Below are 14,379 nucleotides of genomic sequence, written 5' to 3'. Positions count from 1 at the left end.
CATTTCGTATTATTTCGTATTTACACCAGCTACATTTTGTTAAAATTTTGCCCTCGGTACATTTGGCGTCCTCATCGCTCGACCTCTCGGATCTCAGAGTTACTTGTTCGGTTCCCATCCCAATCCGATACACAAGTCAGACCCGAAAAGGTTTCATGCAAATCACTGCTATTCTTATAAATACTAATTTCTATTCACATTCCTCCGGAAACTCACTGGACAGGAACACTGAAGCATCAAGTGAGAAGCAGCAGGAGGTGGCCATTCAGCCCCTCTAACTATCAACAAGATGGCGACTGCTCTCCCATCTCAGCCACATGTTTCTGTCCGATCCCTTCCGTCTCCACACATCTGCCGGCCTCTGTTTTATGTGAAGACGATCACTGATCTTCATCGTCCTCCAGGAATCAGTCTGGTGAATCTCTAAAACAAACACTCTCTAACTTCTTATAATCCTCCGTGGAATTAAATTCCATTTCTGAAGCCCCGTCGCTTTCTCCACCTTCACCCCTCCCACTCACCTGGATCCGCCTCTCACTTCCCAGCTCTTGCCCCATCCCCACCCCTCTCCTCTTTTCTCTGACTATTTCCCGTCTATTTTCAGTCGACATGGAGGGTCTCAGCCCAAAATGTTAACGGTTCATTTCCCTCCACAGATGCTGCCAGACCCCCTCAGTTCCTCCGGCATTTTGTTCTTTGGTCTATATAACCCGTGTTAGTATGGGGAGCGGGATTTTACACCATATTCCAGGTACAATCTCAACAAAGCACAAATTACTATACTTAAATACGAGAAAGCTTGCAAATGCTGAAAATCCAAAGCAACACACTCAAAATGATGGAGGATCTCAGCAGAACAGGCAGTATATATGGAAAAGAATAAACAGTCGACATTTTGGACAACCAGCCCTTTTCATTACTGAGGAGGAGGGGAAGTGATCTGAATGAAAAGGTCGGGATGGAGAAGGAGGCGAGCTGGAAGGTGATTGGTGAAGTCAAGTGATGGACAGGTTAAGGGCTGGAGAATAAAGAATGGGAGAGTTGTCAATAGGAGAAAGGGAAGGAGGGGACCCGGGGGGAAGTAATAGGCTGGTCAGCAGAAACGGAAGTTCAGAGTGGGGAATAGAGAAGTGGGTTGGGGGGATTTGTTTACTGGAAGGAGAATTCAATATTCATACAATCAGGTTGGAGGATAATAAGATGGAATATAAGGTGTTTCTCCTCCACCCTGAGGGCGGTCTCATCTTCGCACAAGAGGAGGCCATTGATCGAGACGTCGGAATGGGAATCAGAATTAAAATGTTTTGCCACTACAAAGTCCCCCTTGTGGCAGATGACACAGAGATGCTCGACAAAACGGTCTCCCAATTTATGGCGGGACTCACCAATGTAAATGAGGCCGCAGCGGGTGCACGGGACACAAGAGATGGCCCCAGCAGATACGCAGATGAAGTGTTTCCTCACCAGGAAGGACTGCTTTGTGTCTGAACGGAGGTGAGGGAGGAGGTGTATGGGTAGGTGTAGCACTTAGGACACTTGCAGGATAAGTGACTTGAGGGAGATTAGTGAGGAGGAATGAAAACAAGTGGATTGAGGAGGGATGATCCCTGTTGAAAGAAGAGGGCGGGGTGGGAGCGATGAAGGTAAAGGTATGTTCGTTGTAATACCTCTTTGGATATGATGGAAGTTGCAGAGTCTGTAGGGCAGATAGATAAGTACAAGAGGAACTCTATTAATCTCTGCTTCCTGTCATTGAGCCCGGTGTGAATCCACCTCGCCAGCCCGCCGTGAATCCCACGTGACCGGAACTTCCAGCTCAGCTGCCACGCGGGATCTTGTTCGAAGCTTTACCAAAGTCCTTGAGAACATCAGTGCCCAACTTATGTATCTCCATACTTACCTCGTCAAACATCTCCAGAATACTTGACAGGTATGATGAAAAAACTGGATGGTGTAGTCCGTGATTTCCCCAGAACCAATGTCCAACCACCCGGGACTGCAGCCTCACTGCAGACTGAGGAGATTCCGATCCCAGCTTTAGAATTACCAACCCGGATTGATGCCCGTACGGTGCCAGTTCTATATTCTGAAAGACTCCACCCTGATATTATAACCCACAGACAAACGCTTTGATGCCGCCGATTTGCCGTGGTGTTCCTGCCACTGTCGATGTACAAACTAAGCTGGAATTGGAACCTAACGACCCTCTGCCGGGGCCGGGCTGAGGCTGGTTTATCATGCTTTAGTTTGAGAGAGGATCTGGATACACTTCTGCCTGTCTCTAGCAGCTAACATTAACACATTTGATCACGATCTTATTGCCGTGAGGGATCCTGTCGAACAGGATCGGCTGCCATGTTTCCCTCAGGGTAGCAGAAACAAAATGTAAAATTATAAAATAGAAAATGCTGGGAATTCAGTGGATCAGGCTACATCCTTGAAAGGAGAAATGGTGGAAAAGCCATTTTCAGAACTGGGACTGTCCAAGATGCTGCTGATTTGCTAAAAGTTTCCACCATTCTCCTTTTTTTTTTAATTTAAATTTCCGGCAGCAGCACTTTTTATTTATTTCAATGCACAGATAGTAGCTGTTTGCAAAATGTTTGGGAAAAATCAAAATGCTAAGTTTGTTAGTTCTCAGTTCATTCCGACCCTGGTGTAACACATCCCGCACAGTCAATGCTCACAGCATCCTTTCCTCCCACTATCATTCTGTCAAATTTGCCCGTGAAGCCACTGTCTCGATGCTGAGAGGCGGTGAACACAGAGCGATAAAAATGTGCTACACTTCTTGCAGCTCTGCCGGGCCGTTACCATGGAAACGAAGGAAGTGGCTCACCAAAAGTAATTGAGAAAGGAAATTACAAACTGAATGTAAAATGCTATCAGATTAAAACTGCAGACATTTTGTAATGATAAAACTGAAATTGTATTACCTGATTTACCCTGCCTCGTGCTGTATTCAATTAGTGCTCTGGTAGTTCTAGCTAAAGAAGGACAAAAGAAACAACAATAAAACACACACACAAAGAAAAAAAACAATACAGTAACCACTCCTGGAAAATTCAATGAAGTAAACGGTGAACGAGAACACTTTACAAATATTGCTGGTGCTTATCATTGAGGTATCCTAAAACGACAAAGCTAGAACAATAAGAAAATTGGCAGATGCCCTTTGCCCCTTACCAAACTTTATCAATGCGTCATGGAAAGTATCCGATCGGGATTCTTCCCGCCTTCGTATGGCTACTGCCCCGTCCATGTCTACATGAAACAGCAGAGAACCGTGGACACAGCTGAACACCACATAGAAAGAGGCCTCTCCTTCATGGACTGTGTCTATATTTCCCACTGCCCTGCCCATGTCTACATGAAACAGCAGAGAAACGTGGACACGGCTGACACAACATAGAAACAGGCCTCTCCTCCATGGACTGGGACTATATTTCCCACTGCCCTGCCCATGTCTACATGAAACGGCAGAGAACCGTGGACACAGCTGACACAACATAGAAACAGGCCTCTCCTCCATGGACTGGGTCTATATTTCCCACTGTCCTGCCCATAACTACATGAAACAGCAGACACGCTGAACACAACATAGAAACAGGCCTCTCCTCCATGGACTGGGTCTATATTTCCCACTGCCCTGCCCATAACTACATGAAACAGCAGACACGCTAAACACAACATAGAAACAGGCCTCTCCTCCATGGACTGGGTCTATATTTCCCACTGCCCTGCCCTTGTCTACATGAAACAGCAGAGAACCTTGGATACGGCTGAGCACAACATAGAAACAGGCCTCTCCTCCATGGACTGGGTCTATATTTCCCACTGCCCAGCCCATGTCTACATGAAACAGCAGAGAAACGTGGACACAGCTGACACAACATAGAAACAGGCCTCTCCTCCACGGACTGGGTCTATATTTCCCACTGTCCTGCCCATAACTACATGAAACAGCAGACACGCTGAACACAACATAGAAACAGGCCTCTCCTCCATGGACTGGGTCTATATTTCCCACTGCCCTGCCCATAACTACATGAAACAGCAGACACGCTAAACACAACATAGAAACAGGCCTCTCCTCCATGGACTGGGTCTATATTTCCCACTGCCCTGCCCTTGTCTACATGAAACAGCAGAGAACCTTGGATACGGCTGACACAACATAGAAACAGGCCTCTCCTCCATGGACTGGGTCTATATTTCCCACTGCCCAGCCCATGTCTACATGAAACAGCAGAGAAACGTGGACACAGCTGAGCACAACATAGAATCAGGCCTCTCCTCCATGGACTGGGTCTATATTTCCCACTGCCCTGCCCATGTCTACATGCAACAGCAGAGAACCGTGGACACAGCTGACACAACATAGAAACAGGACTCTCCTCCATGGACTGGGTCTATATTTCCCACTGCCCTGCCCATGTCTACATGAAACAGCAGAGAACCGTGGACACAGCTGACACAACATACAAACAGGCCTCTCCTCCATGGACTGTGTCTATAATTCCCACTGCCCTGCCCATGTCTACATGAAACAGCAGAGAACCGTGGACACAGCTGACACAACATACAAACAGGCCTCTCCTCCATGGACTGGGTCTATATTTCCCACTGCCCTGCCCATGTCTACATGAAACAGCAGAGAACCGTGGACACGGCTGACACAACATAGAAACAGGCCTCTCCTCCATGGACTGGGTCTATATTTCCCACTGCCCTGCCCATGTCTACATGAAACAGCAGAGAACCGTGGACACGGCTGACACAACATACAAACAGGCCTCTCCTCCATGGACTGGGTCTATATTTCCCACTGCCCTGCCCATGTCTACATGAAACAGCAGAGAACCGTGGACACGGCTGACACAACATAGAAACAGGCCTCTCCTCCATGGACTGGGTCTATATTTCCCACTGCCTCAGCAAAGCAGCAACATAATTTCTTTCACACAAACCTAGACATTCTCACCTCTCACCCACCCATCTGGTGATGGATGAAAAAAAAACAGAAAACGTACCACTAGGCACAAGGATGCCTTCCATTTTGCTGTTCTATGAAATTGAATGTTCCCATTATGATAAGACACAGAATAATAAGATCGACTCCCGACCTCACTGTCTAACTCCATTTGACCTTGCACCATACGCCTACCTGCAACACACTCTCTCTGTAACAAAAATACTTTTATACACTGTTATGTTTTTGTCTTCTACCACCTCAGTATACTGTTGTAATGCATTGATCTTGATGGACGGTATGCAAGACAAGTTTTTCGCTGCACCTCGGTACATGAAAATAATAAAAGCTTCCCCACTTCAGTTGTGCAGAAATATTAGATGGACTGAGCTTCTGCTCTGGAACATTTGGAAGTCACTGAAGTCTACACACCTTTCAGGAACCCACTGTCAGGGCGCTGGGACAGGAATCTAATCGCAACCCAGTACTGTGCACACAGTGATATTAATTCAGTATCATATTCCGAGGTGCAAACAAAGTTGGCGTCAAAGTTCAGGCGGAGATCAAAACATCCAGAGAAATCCAAACTCCAGAATCGGGAAACAGGCGGAGTCGATTTTCAGACGGACAGAGAACAGATAAAAATGGTGGAAAGGCTCAGGTAAATTCACTGGCACAATCTGGCAACGGACAGGTGAAGAAAAGACAGGACTGAAATACTCTGAGCAATAAACAGAGAGGCAGATGATAAGGGGAGCACAATGAGTCACAGGTAATAATGAGAAGCAGATGAGAGACGGAGTACTCAGTAATACAGGGGCCGGAGTAGAGCAGCAGCAGAGACAGGAGCTCATGGCAATACAAAACCACAGACTGGCAGCGAGGAGGAAACACACAAAATGATAGAGCTCAACTGGAGGTTCTGACGTCCACATACATGGAATACGCTTAATTCTCGCATTAGTAGGGTTAGATAGCTGCAATATTGGCTGCACTTCGGCAAATCACAATAGGGGAATGGATTCCAGACAAAATGCATACACAAAAAGTGGGGACATCACTGATCTGGATCTCACTGCTGGTCTCAACGGACGAACGATAAAACTGCTCATACACGTGGGGTAGTGTCTCAAAGGTGGTGTTACTGCCTTTAGTCTTCTCTGTCTGCAAAAACACAACAAACCGAATGGCCGTTTCAACTGTCCGGGAATTACGTAAAGCGATTGTCGACCTCGGCCATCGCTCCAGGTGAAGTTTGGATCCGCTACCAGGCCGGGTGATAGACTGAACGATCCCCAGGTACAACTCCACAGATGGGAGTAATTCCGGCAACCCTGCCTCATTCCGCTCCTAGGGCTAGAGCAGAGGGTTTCAGCGGAGGCTCATCTCAGGCGGCTCGGTGTGAAGGTCCCGCAACCCAGTCAACCCCGGCAGGTTTTGTACAGCAGCCCGGACCAGAGACGCCGGTTGGAGTGAGTTAACGCGACTCTCTGCCAAACGTAAGGCTTCCCGATCGGGACCGGCCTCAATACTAACCCATGGGAACTTACCCCGCTGACAGTCAATCTGTCCCCGGCATCCCGCCGACGATCCGCATCAACACTGAACGGAAAGGAAACCACCGATAACAGAGACTGAGCATGCGCAATACGAACCCGCGTCATCAGAGCTGCAGCGGGGTCGGAAACAAACCCGCAGACGCTGCAGCTCCGCGGTAAACGGCTCGCATGTCTCATGTCTCCAATGTCAATATCAGAATCAGGTTCAATATCACCGCTAATGTCATAAAGAGTTGTTGTCTTCACCGCAGCAGTACAAAGTAACACATAATAATAGAAAAACAAAACGGAACTAAAATAAGTGTGTGTGTGTGTGTTATAGTTACATTAATTAACTAGTGCAAAATATAAAGTAGGAAAATATAATAAAAGATTCCCCATTTCAACTGTGTGGAAATATTGCACAACCAGGGTAGCTGATTTGAAGCATCGGGGAGGAAGGCTTTTTGAGAAATACAGATGAATGAAAGAGGCTCAGTTCTCCCACAAACAGGTTCATACATCGGAAAACAACGGCTGCACTTCGGCAGGTCGTAACAGTGGAAAAAATATGAGTGAAAAAACTATGCCCACCCACAATGGGAGGACGTGACAGATCTGAATCCCGCTGCCTCGTCTGAACGGGCGACAGATGAAAGATGAGTCTAGTCCCGGCAACACCGCCTCAACACCCCACCCCCCCCCCACCCCATCCCCGAGGACTAGAACAACAGGGGCAAACCCGAAACTGCTTCAGACCTGAGGTAAATAGTTTGTATATATAATACAATAATGCAAACCCCGGCAGTATATATACACAATTAATACAACGTGTCTTTGACCTCTCCATGTCCACTGTTGGGATTGTGAAGCAGTTCAGTTTACAAACCTGCACCGGTATCTCTCCCCATCTCTTCCTACGCTACACCGACGACTGCATTGGTGCTGCTGCCCTCGCCCATCCTGATGTTGCCGACTTCGTCAACGTTGCCTGCAACTTCCACTAACGCTGCCGGCAAATTGAATTAGTCCATTCCCAACAGCACCCTCCCCTTTCTGACATACTGATATATTTTATAAACCGAGTAATTCTAAGACCTCCCTGGATTATCATCAACGCTGCCCACGCTCGCATCTGTTCGATTTCGCGCACACCTGCCCTCGTCCCATTTTCCCGCCATCACATCAAGAATAGGGCTCCTCTTGCCCGCACCTACCACCCCAGTAGCCTCCGCGCCCCATCAGTTAATTGCCACCATCAGCGAGCAGGGAAGGTTGTAAATTCAGTGTTTGTGTTGACGGATGAGGATGCCAATCCGGAGAACAGGGTACAACGGCTCTCGGTTTTTTAGCCTCACCTTGGCCGCAGGGGACGACCAGGACAGATATGTCGCTGGATTTGCATAGCAAGGTCCTGCAGTTGGATAAAATAAAAGATGTTTTGAAATTTGTTTCGCCTTCATCTGTCTTTTCCAGCTGAGGCTTCCCACCGGCATGACTTGCGTATGCTGAATTTAAAGCGTGAACGTTAACAGGTTTTATCCAATGTGGAGTCGATTAAAAACAGCCGACCCTTGTCGGGTTGTCTGTATTGCAGAGAGCTTATTAGAGCAATTTTGTATCCCCGCACACGTTCCTTTGAGCAGAGAGGTGGGAGAGATGACCGAGAAACTGTTTTCTGGAACAGATCAGGTAAAAACGTAGGTAAAGGTCCGAGAGCCGACAACCACAAACCCCCAGGCTCGTGGAGACCGTCTACTCGGCTGATACACAGTGAATGCATGCTTCACCGATCTAATAATCTTGACTCTTCACTTCCTAGTTTACTTCGTTGTAATTTTCTTCCTTCTGGTGTCTATTTGCTGTGCACTGTATCTGTTATTGTTTCTCTTTATCCAGCATTGATTCTGTTTTAAATTGTTCTACTTCATTGCTCTGTATAATGATCTGATCTGGATGAGCAGTACACAAGCCTTGATTTTCACAGTATCGCGGTATATGTCACAATTACAATTCCATCCAGCCGCGGAGTAACATAGGACTTATCGACAGCATTCTTCCCACCAATGGTGGTGGGGTCGGTGGGGGGGGGGGCGGGGGTGACAGTCCGTGAACAGATCAGCCCGCCCACATTGTGTTGTCATGACCGGATGACAGTGAGATGTGAACGGCTACTTATATATCACAGGTTCATAAAGTCAAAGAATTATGGAACAATGAAATATCATTTCACTTAAGCTATTCTCACTTACTAGAACTGTCCTGCTACCCCGAAAAAAAATCCTAACGAATTTCGGTGATAATGTAGCTGATTCTGATATGGGTCTCTATTCTAGACCGATAGTGGAAAGTAAATAAGGAGAGTGGAATCGCATTGCATTTGGGAAAATGGAAGGGAGAGGAAAGAGAGAAGGAAACATTGGATGGACATTCTGTATTGACCAATAAACCAAATGATCAATTGTTTGGAATCAAATGAGCTTCCCTGGTGTCTCAGGATTGGCTGTATCTGCAGTCGCGCCAGAAACCTCTTTTTCACTCCTTCTCTGCCACACCCCTCCTGCAGCATTCCACCCTCGCCATTACCAATATCGTTTGCTCGCGCCAAATTTACAAACTCGCTCTCCGCTCCACGGTGACATATACAGTACTGTGCCAAAGAACCACATGGGGTGCCTGAGATATTGTCACAATACTGTATCCTGCCAGCCTTGTGTAGAATTGATTAAAACTGACAAATTCTTCTGATGATTGTGATTCTCGCAGCTCAAAGTGTTTCACTGCAGCGGACACAAACACAGCAACCCAGTGTTTTCTCTGCCTGGGTTTATGGTTTTGTTAATGTTTTAGAATTATTCTTCTCACATATACCGAGATATAGTGAAAATCTGTCAGGCGTTTCGTTCCATAAACGGGCAATGATTACACGAGGTATTGTTTGGAGCAATAATAAATCAATAACAATAAAAAGTATAACATTCACAGAGTGGTAATGTGCATGTAAACAAACTGGTGCAAGTTCATAACGAGGGAGACTGTTCAGCGAAGATTTAATCTGATCGGACTATGGAAACATTTAATTGTTTTATCAGAGCGGGACAGAATCTGTTACTGAACCTGGTGCCGGGGGCTTTCCGGCTTTTGTATCCTCGGCCCGATGGATGGTGGCGGTGAGGGTGGTGGGAGAAAGAGAATTAACGGCGTGGGTCGCCATTTGATTATGGTGATTTACCGAACTGAGCTGGTTCCACAACTATTGGACCCATATATGCGTGATATTGAATCTTTCTATGTTTCCCTGTTATGAAACTCTCCATCTTCAGCACATTTCTGCCGATCGTGCGCTGTCGAAAGCTGCGAAACGAGTCAAATACGTTAGTAATAACATATCTCTCTTCTTGTACTTTGTGCCTCATGAAATTAAAGGGAGCATATATTTCACTTCAGATGGAAATCTGCTGGTGATTATTCGATTAAAAACAGGATCCCCCAGTGGCCGCACGTTTTAATTCCACGTCCCATTCCCATTCTGATGTGTCTATCCATGGCCTCCACTATTGTCAAAATGAATCCAAACTCAGGTTGGAGGAACAACACCTTATATACCGGGTGGGTAGCATCCTACCTGATGGTATGAACACTGACTTCTCTAACTTCCGTTAATGCCCCTCCTCCCCTTCTTACCCCATCCCTGATATACTTAGTTTTTCTCCCCCCCCCCTGCTTTTTTCTCTGTCTCTCTTGCTGCCCGTCACTCTGCCTGTTCTCCATCTTCCTCTGGTGCTCTCCTCCCCCTTTCTTTCTCTTTAGGCCTCCCGTCCCATGATCCTTTCCCTTCTCCAGCTCTGTATCCCTCTTGCCAATCACCTTTCCAGCTCTTAGCCTCACCCCACCCCCTCCTGTCTTCTCCTATCATTTCGTATTCTCCCCTCGCACTCCTACTTTTAAATCTCTTACTATGTTTCGTTTCAGTTAGTCCTGACGAAGGGTCTCGGCCCGAAACGTCGACAGTGCTTCTCCCTATAGATGCTGCCTGGTCTGCTGTGTTCCACCAGCACTTTGTGTGTGTTACGTTATTAGCAGATATTCTAAGTGATTGAATATGTAAATATTTGCTTAAATCGGGTCTAATCAGGTCTGTGCGTGTTAGTTCGTGCCTCGCCAATCTTACAAAGTTTTTCGGGGAGGTGACCAGGACAGCTGATGAAGGAACGTTAGTGGCTCATGTCCGCCTGGACTTTAGAAAAAGCCTTTGTCAATGTCGGGCCTGAGAGGTTGGTCCGGAGTGTTCCGTCATTTGTCACTGTGAATGCGGTAGTAAATTGGATGCAACATTGGCTTACAGCAGGGGTTCACTTCCTTGTATCCACGGACCCCTCGGTTAATCGTAGGGCTCCACGCAATAAAAATATTGGAAACCCTGTCCTAGAGACAGAATCCAGAGGGTGGTAGTAGGTAGTAGCCTCTTTAACTGGAGGTCTGTGGTTACTGCTGTACCGCGGGTGTTGTGCTGGGCCCATTGTTGTGTGTTATATAGATCAACGATCTGATTGCTAATCTGATAAATTCACTCTGCAGATTTGCGAATGATCTCAACATTGGATGGGTGGTAGACAGCGAGAGTATCTGATGGTCTTGAATACAGGTAAGTGTGTGGTGTATCATTTTGGGAGGACAAACCGTAGTAGGACTTACACTGTAAAAGGTGGGGGGGGGCATTGAGTGCTGCGGTATAACGGGGGACCTGAGAAGACTGATCCATAATCCCTTGAAGGTGGCGTCGCAGGCAGATAGGGTTGTAAAGAGAACTATAGGGACATCGGCCTTCAGACATCGAAGCGACGAGTACAGGGGTTGTGATGCTATGCTGAAGCTGTATAAGACGTTGAAAATGCCTAATATCGAGTATTGTATGTGTTCTGGTCACCAGCCTGCATGAAAGATATCAATAATCTTGACGGAGTACATAGAAAAATTAGAAGGATGATGCCGAGACATGAGGAGGGGAGTTGGAGGGAAGGATTGAGTAGGTTAGGAATAGGTTCGCATTCCCCGAAGCGTTGGAGTGAGAGGGAAGGTTTTTAAGAGATGTTCCAGTTGATGAAGTGTATAGATAGCCTAAATACAAGCAGGCATGTTCCACTGAGGTTTGACTAGAGTAGTGAGCTACCGGTTTAAGGTGAAATAGATCAGGGCAATATGCAGCAGAACATCTTCTTGATGCAGCGAATGTGTGGAACGGGCTTCCAACGGAAATGGCGGATGCGGGACCGATTTCAACATTGAAGAGGAAATTGGAACCGACATGAATGGGAGGGTTATGGACGGCATGGTCCAGGTGCAGTGTCCACGGGACTAGGGAGAGGATCAGTTCGGCGCTGGAGGATGAGCAGAAGAGCCTGTTTCAGTGCCGGACTGCTCGATGACTCTGTGACCAAATGCCACTGCGGGATGTTCCCCAGCGGGGTAAGGGTACTCCCGTCAGGCTGGGTGTGGCGAGGCATCAATATGGGACCACTGACCATTTCTCTCGTAGTCTGCTGTAGGCAGAAATAATTACCGCATTTTTGTGCAATTCTAGTCAGTCCGTTCAGCAATGATTTGGCAAAACAACGTATTATATTCCAGAAAGCAACTTGGAATTAGCTTCTGAATTTGGCGACTCTTGATTTGGCCTTGAGTAAGCTCAGAAACTCCGGTGACTGAATCTCTGAGCGACCGGCACGGTGGTGAAAGAACTTATCATGTAGGCAGCATCAGGAGAGGAATATGGACAGTTGCCTTTTTGGGTCGAGAAAATTTATCTTGACTATTCATAGAATCCATGGTGTACAGATCTTCGAGGAGGGGATCGCTGCGCACAATTAACCATTTTATTCTCATGCACAGAGAAAGGGGTTGGACAATTGGTGCCAGAATCCTCCCTGATTTACCATCAATCCGCTTTCCCCGGCACTCAGATATTTGCGCGGCACTAATCTGAAGCCAGTGCACGCCCGGAAGCTCAGTTACTGATGCTGGTTCATAATGCTGCGTTCTTTCCAATTCGTCTCTCCTTGGACCGTCACTCTGTTCCTGATGTGCTGTAGCGGAAGTGACGCAATTGGCCTGGTGTAAATGATAACCATATAACAATCACAGCACGGAAACAGGCCATTCCGGCCCTCCTAGTCCGTGCCGAACTCTTAATCTCACCTAGTCCCACCTACCCGCACTCAGACCATAACCCTCCACTCCTTTCCTGTCCATATACCTATCCAATTTTACCTTAAATGACACAACTGAACTGGCCTCTACTACTTCTACAGGAAGCTCATTCCACACAGCTATCACTCGCTGAGTAAAGAAATACCCCCTCGTGTTTCCCTCAAACTTTTGCCCCCTAACTCTCAAATCATGTTTTATGAAATATCAAAGAACCCCCGGCCCCCTGCTTCTCCATGTTTCTCTATCTAAACACGAGAACAGCGTGCTTCAGGAATAGCTCGGTTTAATTATCCCGATGCTTTACTGTGTCTGTGTATTTATGCCCCATTACGCAGTTCATCTCTGTTTAGCAGTTTAATACGCACTTCTTCCCTGAATCAACTTCTTTCTGAAATTCAACTTCGAAAATCATCTAGTGACATATTTAATATCGTTACTGATACATATTTGCATTAAAACCGGTGTTGATACAATATTTTCTGTTTTTCTCTGTCTGGTACAGCAGCGGACAATGTCTGTAATGCTGGGGTCATTGGTTTGCATTTCGCGCCGCATACTCGCCACATCTCTGTTTGCGACTGACTCCGGTAACAGTGCAAACAGTGAGGGTTTGCGCCAGAAATCATTCATGTTAATGTCCAGTAAAAAATAAATCCCCGCAAGCAAAGTGACAGTGAATCTCATGAAAGGTGCGTCATCACGGGGAAGTAACAAGACAGAGACTCCACTCGCAATGTGAGAGTGGAATCAGCGCTGATGAGGTGGACTCACCCACAGGATTACAGACTACTGTCGTCACCAGCGATGCGCAGATAATGTCCTGTCATTACACGGAGTAGTTTGACAACATCGCATCTGGTGTTGCGATCCCAGCATCGGCCGTCTCTTGTGGCTTCATGACAGGTGTTGCGTTCAGTTCAATGAAATCAGGCGTTGTAGCGGTGTGCTACACGCAGCGCTGAAATAAAGACACGGAGTCGGTGAACTGCAGTTACATAAAGATTTTATTCGAACTTCGCGGCCTCGCTTTAAAGCCTTCCTGATCCCGCCCTCCCCGGGCGCGGATGTTGTAGGGGGCACGTATTCACAGTCCCGCGCGGGCTTTTCCCCTTGCTGGTGAAGCAGACTTGGCGCCCTTTTGGGACTGGCCTTTATGCCGGCGCGCTGGCTATTTGTGAGCCGGTTCGAGTGCGCTAGGAAGTGGGTCGCCACATAAACCCCCCCCCCCCCCAGAACCGGCGATACACCCCCCGATGTCCACAGTCTGGGCCGGACCCTGTTTGGGAGGTCGGCCTCTGCGCCGCCGTGCCGGAAACTCGACCGGTTGCGCCAGGTCCACATGGGCTGGTTTGAGTCGGTCCACCGTGAAAACCTCCTCTCTCCCCCCAACGTCCAGCACGAACGTCGACCCGTTGTTTCTGATCACCGTAAACGGCGCCTCGTAGGGCCGCTGTAGCGGTGGTCGATGCCCGCCCCGGCGTACAAACACAAACTTACAGTTTCGCAGGTCTTTGGGTACGCAGGTCGGGTTCTGCCCATGCTGCGAAGTGGGTATGGGGGCCAGGTCACCGAGCCTCTCGCGTAGTCTGCCCAGGACTGCTGCGGGTTCTTCCGCTTGCCCCCTTGGGACTGGTATGAACTCCCCGGGGACGACCAGGGGTG

General features: G+C 47.6%; 1 protein-coding gene across 1 annotated transcript in view; it reads right to left on the bottom strand.

Annotated features, from left to right (window-relative positions):
* LOC140722108 (NACHT, LRR and PYD domains-containing protein 3-like) overlaps nt 1–6,581 on the bottom strand; it is a 31,089-nt gene extending 24,508 nt beyond the window's left edge. Inside the window, exons 1-2 of the mRNA XM_073036905.1 lie at nt 6,523–6,581; nt 2,937–2,987 (exon numbers count right to left, since the gene is read on the bottom strand). The gene's annotated coding sequence lies outside the window, so the exon portion shown is untranslated. The remainder of the gene's footprint in view (nt 1–2,936; nt 2,988–6,522) is intronic.
* Nucleotides 6,582–14,379: the final 7,798 nt, after the last annotated feature.

This window comes from Hemitrygon akajei, unplaced genomic scaffold, assembly GCF_048418815.1.
Source record: "Hemitrygon akajei unplaced genomic scaffold, sHemAka1.3 Scf000069, whole genome shotgun sequence".
In the NCBI taxonomy this organism is placed as follows: domain Eukaryota; kingdom Metazoa; phylum Chordata; class Chondrichthyes; order Myliobatiformes; family Dasyatidae; genus Hemitrygon; species Hemitrygon akajei.
This window is presented reverse-complemented; position numbering and strand designations above follow the sequence as displayed.